Raw genomic sequence first — 13,402 nt, 5'->3', positions numbered from 1 at the left:
GCAGAAAAACAGCCCCAAAGCATGATGTTTCCACCCCCATGCTTCACAGTAGATATGGTGTTCTTGGGATGCAACTCAGTATTCTTCTTCCTCCAAACACGACGAGTTGAGTTTATACCAAAAAGTTCTATTTTGGTTTCATCTGACCACATGACATTCTCCCGATCCTCTGCTGTATCATCCATGTGCTCTCTGGCAAACTTCAGACGGGCCTGGACATGCACTGGCTTAAGCAGGGGGACACGTCTGGCACTGCAGGGTTTGATTCCCTGTCGGCGTAGTGTGTTACTGATGGTAACCTTTGTTACTTTGGTCCCAGCTCTTTGGTCCCAGCTCTCTGCTGGTCATTCACCAGGTCCCCCCGTGTGGTTCTGGGATTTTTGCTCACCGTTCTCATGATCATTTTGACCCCACGGGATGAGATCTTGCGTGGAGCCCCAGATCGAGGGAGATTATCAATGGTCTTGTATGTCTTGCATTTTCTGATAATTGCTCCCACAGTTGATTTTCTCACACCAAGCTGCTTGCCTATTGTAAATTCACTCTTCACAGTCTGGGGCAGGTCTACAATTATTTTCCTGGTGTCCTTCGACAGCTCTTTGGTCTTGGCCATAGTGAAGTTTGGAGTCTGACTGTTTGAGGCTGTGGACAGGTGTCTTTTATACAGATAACGAGTTCAAACAGGTGCCATTAATACAGGTAACAAGTGGAGGACAGAAGAGCTTCTTAAAGAAGAAGTTACAGGTCTGTGAGAGCCAGAGATCTTCCTTGTTTGAAGTGACCAAATACTTATTTTCCACCATAATTTACAAATAAATTCCTACAATGTGAATTCCTGGATTTTTTTTTTCACATTCTGTCTCTCACAGTTGAAGTGTACCTATGATGAAAATTACAGACCTCTGTCATCATTTTAAGTGGGAGAACTTGCACAATCGGTGGCTGACTAAATACTTTTTTGCCCCACTGTATATATATATATATATATATATATATATATATATATATATATACATATATATGTGTGTGTGTATATATATATATATCCATCCATCCATCCATTTTCTACCTCTTATTCCCTTTTGGGGTCGCGGGGGGCGCTGGAGCCTATCTCAGCTACAATCGGGCGGAAGGCGGGGTACACCCTGGACAAGTCGCCATCTCATCGCAGGGCCAACACAGATAGACAGACAACATTCACACTCACATTCACACACTAGGGCCAATTTTAGTGTTGCCAATCAACCTATCCCCAGGTGCATGTTTTTGGAAGTGGGAGGAAGCCGGAGTACCCGGAGGGAACCCACACAGTCACGGGGAGAACATGCAAACTCCACACAGAAAGATCCCGAGCCCGGGATTGAACCCAAGACTACTCAGGACCTTCGTATTGTGAGGCAGACGCACTAACCCCTCTGCCACCGTGAAGCCCATATATATATATATATATATATATATATATATATATATATATATATATATATATATATATATAACGTGTGAACTCGTTGGGAGTTTCCTCCTCTCCCAGCTCGCTAGCCTCAATCTGAACCTTGGTATTTACCGTGATGACGGACTGGCAGTGTGTCGCGCCTCGCCAAGGAGCAGCGAGAATACCAAGAAGCGCATATGCCAAATTTTCAAAGAGAACGGCCTACGGATCACGATTGAAGCCAACAAGCAAACCGTCAACTTCCTTGACGTCACTTTCAACCTGAGAAATAACAGCTACCAACCATTCACGAAACCCAACACAACACTCCAATACGTGCACCATGACAGCAACCACCCACCCACCACCACGAAAAGAATACCTACCGGAATCAATAAAAGGCTATCGATGCTGTCATCTAGCAAAGCTGAATTTGACCAAGCAACCCCCCCGTACCAAAAAGCCCTTGATGAAAGCGGATACAATTTCACCTTCACCTATGAACCCACGCCAGGAAACCAGCCAAAAAAGAGCAGAAAACGAAACGACATCATCTGGTACAACCCCCCATACAGCAAAAACGTCTCAACGAATATTGGACACAAATTCCTCAATCTGATTGACAAACACTTTCCCAAAGACAACACCCTAAGAAAAGTATTCAACAAGAACAACATTAAATTGAGCTACAGCTGCATGAACAATATACGACAAATCATCTCAAACCACAACAAAACAATTGCAAATGAGCCGTCGGCCCCCAGACAGAGCGACTCCAAAACCAACAAAGGTTGGTTTTGGTTGGTTTCTTTCGACAACTGTCGAAAGAAACCTGATTGCCCTCTCAACGGGGGGTGCTTACAAACATCAGTTGTCTACCAATCTAAGGTAATACGCAAGGACATTAACACATCCGACACATATGTAGGATTAACCGAGGGAGAATTCAAAACCAGATGGAACAATCACAAGGCTTCTTTCAGGAACAAAAACCTGCGAAATACCACAGAACTCAGCAAACACATTTGGGACCTCAAAGACAATAATGTTGAATATTCAATAACATGGCAAATTCTTGCATCCAGCACACCTTACAATAGTGGTAATAAAAGATGCAACCTATGCTTGAAAGAGAAACTGTTTATTATTTACCGTCCAGACCTGTCATCCCTCAACAAGCGCAGCGAAATTGTAACAACATGCCGCCATAGACGGAAACACCTCCTAGGTAACACATGAGCCAATCACCACGCCCCTAGGCCAGCCTGTACCCACCCACTCTGTGCCCTATATAAACCATGGTATGCGAATGCTCCCATTAAAATCTCCTGATGATTGAGGGTACCCCCCCTCATGAAACAGGCCTGTAGAGATGAAATAGTCTTGTGATTTTTTTCCCACACATACATATATATATATATATATATATATATATATATATATATATATATATATATATATATATATATATATGTATATGTGTGTGTATGTATGTATGTGTATATATATATATATATATATATATATATATATATATATATATATATATATATATATATATATATGTGTGTGTGTATATAAAATGGATGGACATATATATATACATACGTGTGTGTGTATATATATAAATACATACATGTATGCATGTATATGTGTGTGTGTGTGTATATAATGTATAAAAAGGATTGTTTTATAAATATGACCACCATGGTTTGATTTAAAATGTCCAGTAGTTCTAGAATCCGTAAGTCCAGGACTTATGGGCTCCCAAATACAGAAGAACATGTACCATCAGGCAAGTTTTGCATCATAAGACCCCTTTAAGTGGTGTTTAACAGAGGGACCATGGTGTTCCTAATATAAGGGCCACAATGCTGCCTGGTCACATCAAAGAATCTCTGCTTTCTTGCAGTCACTCTGTTGTCGGCCAGCTTGGCGTGTGAAGGAGAGATGTGGGTGTGGGTCCATGGTCCACTTCCTGTGGGGAAATAGTCAACATTCCACACTCTGAGCCTTGGTCCCAGCGGGGCCTCTGGACTCTGCCCACACCACATATTGTGCCCACATCACCAGGCGGGAATTTCCTTCCCCCACCATCATCCGGCACGTTACTTAGATTAGTGTTGATTAGTGGAATAATCTGGAAGTGTGTGCTGCACCTTGACCAAGTGGACATATTCATGCTCAGTCTGACCTTTGACCGCACACCTCAGTTCTCCAGGTGAGCCCAATCAGTGGCAAAAAGGCATGCAAACCCCTTCCCACCTGCTCCAAAGATTGTTGCAAGATATGCCATTTCACTCTCTGCCTCGTTTCTCACCTTCTTTGTCACATTTTCACTGCAAAGAGGCTTTCTTGGTCTTAAATGCTTTGCACTTTACTCATGGAATCTTTTGCACCTGACTTGTTGTGTTGCCTCCATACTCTAACCCTAACCCTCTCAATTATACAGCTAGGAATCGTATTGGCCACCAAGTTCAAATTGTTGGTGTCAATCAAAGGACCTTGGGTCTGCTAGAGGTTTGGACTGTAGTTATGTCCTTGAGTTTTTTCTATTGTTTCCTTTCCTCTCGTTTGCAGTTTTTCTCCGTTTTGTCACCATTACTCCAGTCTGGGCATTGGCTCCCTCACTGATTGGCATCAGAACACTCCTGCTGCTGGTTTGCAATCAGGATGCTTTATATGCCAGCCATGTTCTCTGCATTCCCTAGCTGCACTAGCTGCTTTTATTCAATACATTTTTACCTGCACGTGTTACAGCGTTTTGTGTTACAACGTGTCGTGTTACCTTTCATTATAAGACATCTAGTGTTACAGCGTTTTGTGTTACGACGTGTCGTGTTACCTTTCATTATAAGACATCTAGTGTTACAGCGTTTTGTGTTACAACGTGTCGTGTTACCTTTCATTATAAGACATCTAGTGTTACAGCGTTTTGTGTTACGACGTGTCGTGTTACCTTTCATTATAAGACATCTAGTGTTACAGCGTTTTGTGTTACAACGTGTCGTGTTACCTTTCATTATAAGACATCTAGTGTTACAGCGTTTTGTGTTACAACGTGTCATGTTACCTTTCATTATAAGACATCTAGTGTTACAGCGTTTTGTGTTACAACGTGTCGTGTTACCTTTCATTATAAGACATCCAGTGTTACAGCGTTTTGTGTTACAACATGTCTTTTAATGAAAGGTAACACGACATGTTGTAACACAAAACGCTGTAGCACTGGATGTCTTATAATGAAAGGTAACACGACACGTAACACAAAACGCTGTAACACTGGATGTCTTATATTCGTAACACCACACATCGTAACACAAAACGCTGTAACACTAGATGTCTTATAATGAAAGGTAGCACGATACGTTGTAACACAAAACGCTGTAACACTAGATGTCTTATAATCGTAACACGACACATCGTAACACAAAACGCTGTAACAATAGATGTCTTATAATCGTAACACGACTTGTAATACAAAACGCTGTAACACTGGATGTCTTAAAATCGTAACACCACACATCGTAACACAAAACGCTGTAACACTAGATGTCTTATAATGAAAGGTAACACGACACGTTGTAACACTAAACGCTGTAACACTAGATGTCTTATAATCATAACACGACACGTTGTAACACAAAACGCTGTAGCACTAGATGTCTTATAATCGTAACACAAAACTCTGTAACACTAGATGTCTTATAATGAAAGGTAACACGATACGTTGCAACACAAAACGCTGTAACACTAGATGTCTTATAATCGCGTAACACGACACATCGTAACACAAAACGCTGTAACACTAGATGTCTTATAATCGTAACACGACACGTAATACAAAACGCTGTAACACTAGATGTCTTATAATGAAAGGTAACACGACACGTAACACAAAACGCTGTAACACTAGATGTCTTATAATGAAAGGTAACACGACATCTAGTGTTACAGCGTTTTGTGTTACGACGTGCCGTGTTACCTTTCATTATAAGACATTTAATGTTACAGCGTTTTGTGTTACGTGTCGTGTTACCTTTCATTATAAGACATCTAGTGTTACAGCGTTTTGTGTTACGTGTCGTGTTACCTTTCATTAAAAGACATCTAGTGTTTGTGTAACAACATGTCGTGTTACCTTTCATTATAGGACATCTAGTTTTACAGCGTTTTGTGTTACAACGTGTCGTGTTACCTTTCATTATTAGACATCTAGTTTTACAGCGTTTTGTGTCACAACGTGACGTGTTACCTTTCATTATAAGACATCTAGTGTTACAGCGTTTTGTTACAACATATCGTGTTACCTTTCATTATAAGACATCTAGTGTTACAGCGTTTTGTTACGACATGTCGTGTTACCTTTCATTAAAAGACATCTAGTGTTTGTGTTACAACATGTCGTGTTACCTTTCATTATAGGATATCTAGTTTTACAGCGTTTTGTGTTACGTGTCGCGTTACCTTTCATTATAAGACATCTAGTGTTACAGCGTTTTGTGTTACAACGTGTCTTATAATGAAAGGTAACACGACGCGTAACACAAAACGCTGTAACACTAGATGTCTTATAATGAAAGGTAACACGACACGTTGTAACACTAAACACTGTAGCACTAGATGTCTTATAATCGTAACACGACACATCGTAACACCAAACGCTGTAACACTTGATGTCTTATAATCGTAATACAAAACGCTGTAACACTTGATGTCTTATAATCGTAATACAAAACGCTGTAACACTAGATGTCTTATAATGAAAGGTAACACGACACGTGACACAAAACGCTGTAACACTAGATGTCTTATAATAAAAGGTAACACGACACGTCGTAACACAAAACGCTGTAACCCTAGATGAAAGGTACGTGTCGTGTTACCTTATACATACATATATGCATATACATATACATACACTTACACACATATACACACGCATGCATATACATATACACATACACATCCACACATATATACACATTAATACACCCACACACATATACATAAGCCCACATATACACAAACACATACATACACAACACAAAAAATAAAAAATAAAAAAAATAAAAAAAATAGAAAGAAAAGAAAAAAATAAAATAAAATAAAAATAAACCCTTTAAATAAAATAAAATAAATAAAAATAAACAAGAGGCCTGGTCGCCAACAGTGCCCAACGCCACCAAACCCCGCAGCCCTTCCCGCACGTCCAGGCCCCCCCCCGCCCACCACCCACCAGGCATCCCATCCGGCAAAAAGCCATAAGGGCCCAGCCCTGCGCCCACAGCCGGCATGCCACGGCACCTCAGCAGACCCGTCTTTGTTTTCTGATACAACTGATAATAACTGTTGGACAATTTGCTCAGGCATTTGTGAGAGTCCAGTCCATAGTGGATCCAACATAATAGTAAGAGTCCAGTCCATAGTGGGGCCAGCAGGACACCATCCTGAGCGGAGACGGGTCAGCAGCGCAGAGATGTTCCCAGCCGATGCACAGGCGAGCGGTCCACCCCGGGTCCCGACTCTGGACAGCCAGCACTTCATCCATGGCCCCCGGACCTGTGCCCCCCCCCCTCCACAAGGAAAAGGGGAGCAGAGGAGAAAAGAAAAGAAACGGCAGATCAACTGGTCTAACAGGGGGTCTATTTAAAGGCTAGAGTATACAAATGAGTTTTAAGATGGGACTTAAATGCTTCTACTGAGGTAGCATCTCTAATTGTTACCGGGAGGGCATTCCATAGTACTGGAGCCCCAATAGAAAACGCTCTATAGCCCGCAGACTTTTTTTGGGCTCTGGGAATCACTAATTAGCCGGAGTTCTTTGAACGCAGATTTCTTGCCGGGACATATGGTACAATGCAATCGACAAGATAGGACGGAGTTAGACCGTGTAGTATTTTATACGTAAGTAGTAAAACCTTAAAGTCACATCTTAAGTGCACAGGAAGCCAGTATAGGTGTATATATATATATATATGTATATATGTATATAAAGGTATATACAGTATAGGCGTAATATGATCAAACTTTCTTGTTCTTGTCAAAAGTCTAGCAGCCGCATTTTGTACCAATTGTAGTCTTTTTAGTGTTACAGCGTTTTGTGTTACGATTATAAGACATCTAGTGTTACGGCGTTTTTGTTACGACGTGTTTTGTTACGTTCTGTTGGATGAAAGTCAGAAAAGAGATACACAACAAGCGATTACATGTTGGGGCTGATCTGGATCCTTTTTACTAAGTTATTATTAATCATAACATTAATGTTGTGTGTATATATTGATGAACTTCTGAGGAAATGTCAGAAAAGGGATATGGAACAAGCAGTTACATTCCTCTGGATCACCGTCAGAATTCAGATACTGTTTTCCTCCTGCAAGGTGGGGCCTGGAGGAGGTCTGCTTTTCTGGTATTTTAGGTCAGGGTGTAAGTGTCAGGACTTGATTTTGGGTGTTCGCTTTTCCGGGATGCAACGGAAAGTTGGCTCGGGCGAGACGGGAATGAAGGTACATGATTTATTAATATATCAAAAAAAAAGTACAAACGAAAAGCGCGCACAGTGGCGGAGAACAAACTATGAAACCAAAAAGACTATAAACATGGAACAAAAACTTACTTGGCTTGGACAAAAATAGTTGCTTGAGGAATGGACATGGAAAGGATGGACAGAGCATAAATGTGGTGAGGTCGTCAGAAAGACAAACTGAAAAACACTGAACTTAAATACTACAGACATCCATCCATCCATCTTCTTCCGCTTATCCGAGGTCGGGTCGCGGGGGCAGCAGCCTAAGCAGGGAAGCCCAGACTTCCCTCTCCCCAGCCACTTCGTCCAGCTCTTCCTGTGGGACCCCGAGGCGTTCCCAGGCCAGCCGGGAGACATAGTCTTCCCAACGTGTCCTGGGTCTTCCCCGTGGCTTCCTACCGGTCGGACGTGCCCTAAACACCTCCCTAGGGAGGCGTTCGGGTGGCATCCTGACCAGATGCCCGAACCACCTCATCTGGCTCCTCTCGATGTGGAGGAGCAGCGGCTTTACTTTGAGCTCCCCCCGGATGACAGAGCTTCTCACCCTATCTCTAAGGGAGAGCCCCGCCACCCGGCGGAGGAAACTCATTTCGGCCGCTTGTACCCGTGATCTTGTCCTTTCGGTCATAACCCAAAGCTCATGACCATAGGTGAGGATGGGAACGTAGATCGACCGGTAAATCGAGAGCTTTGCCTTCCGGCTCAGCTCCTTCTTCACCACAACGGATCGATACAGCGTCCGCATTACTGAAGACGCCGCACCGATCCGCCTGTCGATCTCACGATCCACTCTTCCTTCACTCGTGAACAAGACTCCGAGGTACTTGAACTCCTCCACTTGGGGCAAGATCTCCTCCCCAACCCGGAGATGGCACTCCACCCTTTTCCGAGCGAGAACCATGGACTCGGACTTGGAGGTGCTGATTCTCATCCCAGTCGCTTCACACTCGGCTGCGAACCGATCCAGTGAGAGCTGAAGATCCTGGCCAGATGAAGCCAACAGGACCACATCATCTGCAAAAAGCAGAGACCTAATCCTGCAGCCACCAAACCAGATCCCCTCAACGCCTTGACTGCGCCTAGAAATTCTGTCCATAAAAGTTCAGAACAGAATGGGTGACAAAGGGCAGCCTTGGCGGAGTCCAACCCTCACTGGAAACGTGTCCGACTTACTGCCGGCAATGCGGACCAAGCTCTGGCACTGACTACAGACATGATTAACGAAAACAGGTGCGCGACTCAAGACGTGAAACAGGTGCGTGACGTGACAGGTGAAAACTAATGGGTTGCTATGGTGACAATCAAGAGTGCACAATGAGTCCAAACGTGGAACAGGTGAAACTAATGGGGTAATCATGCAAACAAGACAAGGGAGTGAAAAGCCAGAAACTCAACAAAACATGACTTAAAACAAAACATGATTACACAGACATGACAGTAAGTTTAAATTGGACTAACAAGGAGGTGTTTTCCTAAGGTCTTGTCTTACGCAATAAAGTAAAAAGGCTGTGGTGGTCAACAAAGATCTCCCACGTGTGTAAATATTGTCTGCCTCCATCATCACAACAAACTGTTCTCCAACCCTCAGTTACATCCTGCCCTGCTCTCAAGTTAGTCAAGTTACTCAAAGGGGAACTGCACACAAAAACCCCCAAAAATGTACCCCCCTCCATCAGACTGATTTCCAATCCCCAAATCCCAGAGCAGCCCCCAGTCCTCTTTTTTTTTCTTTCTTCCTGCTGAGGAATGTGCAGCAAATGAGCTCCATGTGTGAGCGAAGGAGCCCCACGGGAGGAAGGCCAAGGAGAATTTACTGCTGACGGAACACAAACATTGACTTCGTCAAACATGATGCTCAACATCTGGACCATCATCCACCAGGCTGGGTGCACACTCACCACCTGGAACCACTGGGTGCCCTCCAGAATACTGATGTTTTATTAGGGCCCGCATGGCCCATTGTATAAGGACTCCCAAAGGGAGTCCTTATGCAATGGGACATAAGGACCTATTGAATTTGTAAGGTTTTATTATTATTATTTGAGCTGCAATTTGACCAACTTAACATGCTTCAAAACTCACCATATTTGACGCACACATCAGGGCTAGCGAAAATTGCCTTTTGATGAAAAAAACAAACCCCAAAAATAAAAATTGCGCTCTAGCGCCCCCTAGGGAAAAAAAAAACTAGACTGCCTGTAACTCCTACTAAGAAGGTCAGACCTCTATGTAGGTCTGACTTACACCTACCTTTCATAATTGTATATGCTCGGGCAAAAATCAACAGGAAGTTGGCAATTCCCCCTTCAAGACAAAAAAGTACTAAAAACAGTCACTTTTGCCTCTTTGAGCTGTAATTTGACCCCCTTAACATGCTTCAAAACTCACCGAACTGAACACACACATCAGGACTGGCAAAAATTGTGATCTAATAAAAAACCCGAACCACAAAACTCAAAATTGCGCTCTAGCGCCCCCTACAAAAAAAAAACTAGACTGCCTGTAACTCCCACTAGGAAGGTAGGAGAGACATGAAACAAAAACCTTTATGTAGGTGTGACTTAGACCTAGATTTCATAATAGTATATTCTCGGGCAAAAATCAACAGGAAGTTGGCAATTCCCCCTTCAAGACAAAAAAGTACTAAAAACAGTCACTTTTGCCTCTTTGAGCTGTAATTTGACCCCCTTAACATGCTTCAAAACTCACCAAACTGAACACACACATCAGGACTGGCAAAAATTGTGATCTAATAAAAAAAAACGAACCACAAACCTCAAAATTGCGCTCTAGCGCCCCCTACCAAAAAACAAAACTAGACTGTCTGTAACTCTCACTAGGAATGTCGGAGAGACATGAAACAAAAACCTTTATGTAGGTGTGACTTAGACCTAGATTTCATAATAGTATATTCTCGGGGCAAAAATCAACAGGAAGTTGGCAATTCCCCCTTCAAGACAAAAAAAGTACTAAAAACAGTCACTTTTGCCTCTTTGAGCTGTAATTTGACCCCCTTAACATGCTTCAAAACTCACAGAACTGAACACACACATCAGGACTGGCAAATATTGTGATCTAATAAAAAAACCTAACCCCAAATCTCAAAATTGCGCTCTAGCGCCCCCTACAAAAAAAGAAAAAACTAGACTACCTGTAACTCCCACTAGGAAGGTCGGAGAGACATGAAACAAAAACCTTTATGTAGGTGTGATTTAGACCTAGATTTCATAATAGTATATTCTCGGCCAAAAATCAACAGGAAGTTGGCAATTCCCCCTTCAAGACAAAAAAGTACTAAAAACAGTCACTTTTGCCTCTTTGAGCTGTAATTTGACCCCCTTAACATGCTTCAAAACTCACCGAACTGAACACACACATCAGGACTGGCAAAAATTGTGATCTAATAAAAAAAACAGAACCACAAACCTCAAAATTGCGCTCTAGCGCCCCCTACAAAAAAAAAACAACTAGACTGCCTGTAACTCCCACTAGGAAGGTCGGAGAGACATGAAACAAAAACCTTTATGTAGGTGTGACTTAGACCTAGATTTCATAATAGTATATTCTCGGGGCAAAAATCAACAGGAAGTTGGCAATTCCCCCTTCAAGACAAAAAAGTACTAAAAACAGTCACTTTTGCCTCTTTGAGCTGTAATTTGACCCCCTTAACATGCTTCAAAACTCACCGAACTGAACACACACATCAGGACTGGCAAACATTGTGATCTAATAAAGAAATCGAACCACAAACCTCAAAATTGCGCTCTAGCGCCCCCTACAAAAAAAAAAAAACTAGACTGCCTGTAACTCCCACTAGGAAGGTCGGAGAGACATGAAACAAAAACCTTTATGTAGGTGTGACTTAGACCTAGATTTCATAATAGTATATTCTCGGGGCAAAAATCAACAGGAAGTTGGCAATTCCCCCTTCAAGACAAAAAAGTACTAAAAACAGTCACTTTTGCCTCTTTGAGCTGTAATTTGACCCCCTTAACATGCTTCAAAACTCACCGAACTGAACACACACATCAGGACTGGCAAAAATTGTGATCTAATAAAAAAACCGAACCACAAACCTCAAAATTGCGCTCTAGCGCCCCCTACAAAAAAAAAACTAGACTGCCTGTAACTCCCACTAGGAAGGTCGGAGAGACATGAAACAAAAACCTTTATGTAGGTGTGACTTAGACCTAGATTTCATAATAGTATATTCTCGGGCAAAAATCAACAGGAAGTTGGCAATTCCCCCTTCAAGACAAAAAAGTACTAAAAACAGTCACTTTTGCCTCTTTGAGCTGTAATTTGACCCCCTTAACATGCTTCAAAACTCACCGAACTGAACACACACATCAGGACTGGCAAAAATTGTGATCTAATAAAAAAAACAGAACCACAAACCTCAAAATTGCGCTCTAGCGCCCCCTACAAAAAAAAAACAACTAGACTGCCTGTAACTCCCACTAGGAAGGTCGGAGAGACATGAAACAAAAACCTTTATGTAGGTGTGACTTAGACCTAGATTTCATAATAGTATATTCTCGGGGCAAAAATCAACAGGAAGTTGGCAATTCCCCCTTCAAGACAAAAAAGTACTAAAAACAGTCACTTTTGCCTCTTTGAGCTGTAATTTGACCCCCTTAACATGCTTCAAAACTCACCGAACTGAACACACACATCAGGACTGGCAAACATTGTGATCTAATAAAGAAATCGAACCACAAACCTCAAAATTGCGCTCTAGCGCCCCCTACAAAAAAAAAAAAACTAGACTGCCTGTAACTCCCACTAGGAAGGTCGGAGAGACATGAAACAAAAACCTTTATGTAGGTGTGACTTAGACCTAGATTTCATAATAGTATATTCTCGGGGCAAAAATCAACAGGAAGTTGGCAATTCCCCCTTCAAGACAAAAAAGTACTAAAAACAGTCACTTTTGCCTCTTTGAGCTGTAATTTGACCCCCTTAACATGCTTCAAAACTCACCGAACTGAACACACACATCAGGACTGGCAAAAATTGTGATCTAATAAAAAAACCGAACCACAAACCTCAAAATTGCGCTCTAGCGCCCCCTACAAAAAAAAAACTAGACTGCCTGTAACTCCCACTAGGAAGGTCGGAGAGACATGAAACAAAAACCTTTATGTAGGTGTGACTTAGACCTAGATTTCATAATAGTATATTCTCGGGCAAAAATCAACAGGAAGTTGGCAATTCCCCCTTCAAGACAAAAAAGTACTAAAAACAGTCACTTTTGCCTCTTTGAGCTGTAATTTGACCCCCTTAACATGCTTCAAAACTCACCGAACTGAACACACACATCAGGACTGGCAAAAATTGTGATCTAATAAAAAAACCGAACCACAAACCTCAAAATTGCGCTCTAGCGCCCCCTACAAAAAAAAACAACTAGACTGCCTGTAACTCCCACTAGGAAGGTCGGA

The sequence above is a fragment of the Nerophis lumbriciformis genome, linkage group LG37 (genome assembly GCF_033978685.3).
Source record: "Nerophis lumbriciformis linkage group LG37, RoL_Nlum_v2.1, whole genome shotgun sequence".
NCBI classification, from domain to species: domain Eukaryota; kingdom Metazoa; phylum Chordata; class Actinopteri; order Syngnathiformes; family Syngnathidae; genus Nerophis; species Nerophis lumbriciformis.
The sequence above is the reverse complement of the archived record's forward strand: the minus strand, read 5'-3'. Positions refer to the sequence as shown.